We start from the raw sequence: 5,200 nt of genomic DNA on the forward strand, positions 1-5,200 counted from the left end.
ACTGTTCTGTCCTTGCCTTTCGTCTCAGTCTTGCTCAATATCTGGATCAACCTGAACCACGTCTGGAAGGACAAGTTATCGCAGTGAATCTCACTTGCTTTAAACAGTACTCCATCATCCTGTCACCTGATACAACACATGCACAATAACCCATACAAACAGTTGCAATAACTTATACGTGCAATAAGTGAACTGGGAATTTGTACCACCTCTACTGTGTGCAATGCTTGTTTATATTTTATTTAACTTATCTTATTATTATTTATTGCATTCTATTTATACTTTTCTTGCACCTTATTGCCTCTATTTTACTTTATACTTGTATATATTATATCTTGTGCTTATCCTGCTTTATTGTTGGTGTTGTATTGCTGCTGGTACCCAAATTTCCCTGAGGACTCTCCAAAGGGATTAATAAAGTATTTCTTTTCTATTATATTCTATCTTCTGGACGTCTGTTCACTCACCAGTCCTGTCTTGTGGTTGCAGACCAATCCACCTGACCTTACCCAGAAAATATAATAAAGCTTGTTCCTTTTATCCCCAGCTGGTCCACGCCTTCCCCGTTACAGCTGATCCATCTACCGTTGGCCAAAGCCTCATCAGAAATAGTCTCCATGGGAACGTGGCTGTCAAGAAGCCATTCTTAAGTAAGGGAAACAGGGAGAAAAGGCTGAGGTTGGTCACATTACCCAAGAACTGGACTGAAGATCAGTGGAAACAGGTCTGATGGAGAGACGGATCGTCCCCAGAACCCGGACCTCAACATTATTGAAGCAGTGTGTGATCATCTGGGCAGAGAATGGAACAGGGCAGAAACATCCAGAAGAAGAACTTTGGAAAGTCCTTCAGGAAGTCTGGAGAACTGTTTCTGAACTTAAAGATCTTTGTTTTTTAATGTATGTTTTTTTTAATACAGTTGTATTTTTTTCTGCACTTTGCTGTAATGTTTTTACGTTTTGTGTAAATCACTTTGAATAGTCTTGTACGTGAAATGTGCTATACAAATAAATTTGCCTTGCCTTGCCTAAAGACATGACAGAAAACTGATCTCAGAGGGTTCAGACTGTGTTGACAAATAGAGCTGCTGAGACCAAACATTCACTTTCAAGCTCCTGTAAACTGAAGAGTTTTTTTTTTTGCCTAATGCACTGTATGTTTACCCATGTTTTATTAACTGGCTGCAGCTACTTTTCTGTTTATATGTGCAGAAATGTGATCAAGACTTTTCAATGACATGTGAGTGTGTGCTGTATTGTCAGATGGGATCACTGCTGTCATCATATAAACTTCTAACCTCATTTTATATGAAAGACAGAAAAGGCTCACATGAGCTGAAGTAAAATGCATTTCCGGTCCCCCTAGCCTTAAATTTCAGTATGTTAATCTCGTAAACAAGTCTTCAAACTCAAATGACCACCAAGCATGAGGACAATACACCTCACGGAAGCATTTCCATACTAGACTAGCAGACGTCATTGTTAAGTCTATTGTTTAACAAGTCACAAAGTCCTGGTGAGGGCCTCTGTGGTCTCTGTGGTCAAGGTCAGCATATGTTCTGTTATTAGCACGACAACACGTTAAACACTTTTCTTACAACACCTTTACAGATGCCATTTTACAGGTTTCTATGGTTACATGTAACACAACATGTTATGGCGAAACTTTGGCATTACGTGGTTGGCTTAGACCTGTAACATCACTTGATGTGAGTTAAAAATATTCTCGAGCCGGGATGAAATACCTTCTTTTTGCAACACTTGTCACCATCTTGAACTTTTTTACTTTTCCCGTGCAGTTCCTCTCTCAACCACTAGAGGTCACATATCCTGGCAAAGTGATTATAGCCTGTGGCTGTGTGCATAAACACAACACATGGGTGCATTTTGGTAAAGACGTTTTCTGTTCCTGACTTTTATAGACTGCTGCACAATAGTTTTTCTTATTGATCTGCTGGTTAAGATCAACGTTCTACCTTGAGTAAGACTGGTCAAAAGTGTTTTCTGTTGTGGAATAACAGAAGCATCAACTAAAGTCACAAACATTCAAGTGGTTTAATTCTTGGTCATGTTAGCTCACCAAATTTTGAAGCTCCCTGACAAGCCATCTGTAAAACTAAAACTAAAATTGATTTCATTTTGATGTCAAAACACTTGATTCCTGCAGGAGCAGGCAGTGTACAGGAAAAGTGCAACAAATTTAAAAGATCGGATAATTCAGGTTTTGTTTCACCTCCATCAAGATGCTCTGAAGCTCAGCTGACTGTGACGCTCATCAACAGCTGCAAAGTGTCAAGATGTGATAATTTCACATCACAACACGGCATCACCCAACATGACCCATTTTGTCAGGAAGATAACTGGCATGCATGCTAACGGCGCTTGTACATGTACATGTATGTATGAGCTGGGACCTGAGCAGTCCTGGACGCCTCTGAATCTGAATACCCACATCTGATGTTGTATGCTAATCTGCTAACCTTGAGGGCGCCTGGACTGAAATCCAGCGAGAGCAACAAAGAGCTGTCTTCTGACTCAATCTGCTGAATTTCCAGCATGCACTAATGAGTGTGGAGGTCTGTAAGATTCGCAGTTGATGCTGAAAAGATGGTTTTCAGACTGATTTTTCAGTATGAGGCATCGGAGAGGAAGTGAATGGTCCTGATTAGACATTGAAATCTGCTTGTATGAAACAGGTGGCGCATCATAAATGGTAGAGAGAGGTGTCATGTTGGAGGGAGTCCAGTTCTATCCATGTGCAGACGGAGAAAGGGAGCAAGACAACAGGTGACGGACAAAGAGGGAACAGTGAAACTGTGAGGAGGGGAACTGGATACAGTTAAAGAAGCATGCAAAGACACAATAACTTCTGCACAAAAGAGCTCAGATCTGTTTGATTTAGGGAAAGAATCTGATTTCTTGGAGAGAAGAAAAACAACTCATCATAGTAAATGTGTTAAAGAAATGTTCAGAACCTAAAAAGCTTCAGCTGGAGAGAATAGGGTGGAAAAAATGATCATTTAAATGAATTAATGGTAAATTCAAGGGAATGTTGCATTCATTTGAATTTTTTAAGCTTTGTATCTGAACTAAGAAGATGATTTTACATTAAAAATAATTTTGAGTTTCCTTTAAAAACAAGAATAAAAAACGGAGGGGGTGTCTTCAGTAGCAGAGGCTGCTGCTTCAGGACCACCGTTTCAGGACCATCCTTTGTCACAACATTTCCTTTGTAAGAGTACAAATTGTTAAGGGTAAAGCCTCATTTGTGCTTCCATTATGCTACGTCCATTTCAAACATTGTCAAACGTCACGTAGTCCAAATTAGCGAGGACTTCATCCTGTAAGATGATGTTATTTTGTTTATTATTCTGTCTTTATTTCTTGTAGTGAGAACATTGAAAAAACAAACAAAAAAATATCTTTTAAGAAAAATTAATTTAGTTAATTTAGAAAAACAGCTTCATCATCTTTTTTAAGATATTGCAGTAAATTTCCACAACTTTTTGATTTGTTTGACAGAATTCTTCATTTTTGTTTTTCATCTCAGATGAAATAAACAGTAAAAATAGTTGCTTATAATTTACATTTTTTTTAAATATAAGTGATTCATCAATCTGCACCGAACAAAGAGATGATCTTTGGTTTGGTTCAGGTCCAACGAAACATAGAAAGCTGAATGTGTGAGGAAAACAAACACCCGGTGTAAAAGGTCAACACACAGGCAGACATTTTGGACTCTTTTCTCGTTTCATCAATCAAAATGAAGTTCAGTCATGTGGAGTCCATTTTTCAGGATAACACATCACGACTCAATGATATGGAAGCAAATAGTCCAAATCTCAATCTGAGTAGATATTACAGGGCTAAATGATCCCACGTGCAGGATGGAGCCTTGAAAACAACTTTTTTAATGAACTTGTGCACATAAAAGTTAAAACCTGGTTGTTAATCATTAATAAAGACCTGAACGAACTGAAGCTGCCAGAAAAGCCAAAGGAGCTAAAACAGAGAATTAATGGATTTTCTTTTCTTCTTTTTTTTTCTCACAAAAGCGTTGCTAGGGTTGACTTTTGATATGAAATAAATCATCATCTTAAAGCTACACACCATAAGAAACTGGTTAAGATTACATTAATGCTAGTTTGGAATAATTTTTTGCTGTATTTTCTACATACTGCTGATATGTATAAAATGTGACCTGGTAAATGGCAATGATTATCCCTGTCTTGTAACAAGGCCAAATTATCCTAGAAGTGTTTTTATTTGTACTGTGAATGAATTAGATTTGACTGAATCCATTAGATTGTCTCTGGGTAAAAGCAGCAGCATCCTTCTGAAATCAAAGAGGCATCTGAAAGCCTGATGTCTGTCCAACACGGCCTGGAAGCCTAACCAAGTTAGCCAAGAACATCAAAGAATCCGGCATCCAGACGCCCTCGTAGGTGACGACGTTCTCTGCCAGCTTTGGATTTACACGCCACCATCTGAATTGGACACCTGACAAAGTCTTTTCAGTGTGTTTGTTATGGAATTATTTTTATTTTTTTAATCATTGGATTGGTATATTTTTTCAAGCCCACACTCAAACTGCTTCAATGCTTGTTAATCCATGAGAGGTGGCGAACAAAAGTATATGTCAGGAAAGATTGGTTTGATTGTCTGCCAGCCTGTGTGCCCCTACGCTGTAGTCATGTTTGTTGGTGACTAAAAAGCTGTGACAATATCCCTTCACGACATACTGCTGATGCCAGTTTGTCTGTAATGCCATCTTTTTTTTAGCTGTTCAGACATGGATGCTCATAGCTGCCTGACTTTAATCCATCTTGTGGCCCCATGCTGTTCCAAACACCTCTTACAGAACAGGATGTACTCTACAGGCTAAATGGTATTGTCTCTTGTTAAGTTAGCTAGAGGGATTTTTTTCAGAATCTCAACAGAAATGTCAGCAGAGTGATTTACAGGGTATTGAACTCATGTATAACAAATCTAAACCTAAACCAGCTTATCTCAAGCACATAGAATGAGTGAAAATAAAAGGAAATGTTTACTCATTCATTCAGATCTCTCCGCAGCTGTTGTCGTTTGAGTACAGGCCCTTTTCATAGCAAACAATTCAGACAAGATATAATGTGCAATAATAATTATGACTTAACTAGAACAGCATGCAGAACAGCAGGCTGTCCCCCTAAATGAAATCC

Source organism: Melanotaenia boesemani, chromosome 13 (assembly GCF_017639745.1).
Source record: "Melanotaenia boesemani isolate fMelBoe1 chromosome 13, fMelBoe1.pri, whole genome shotgun sequence".
Classification (NCBI taxonomy): Eukaryota; Metazoa; Chordata; class Actinopteri; order Atheriniformes; family Melanotaeniidae; genus Melanotaenia; species Melanotaenia boesemani.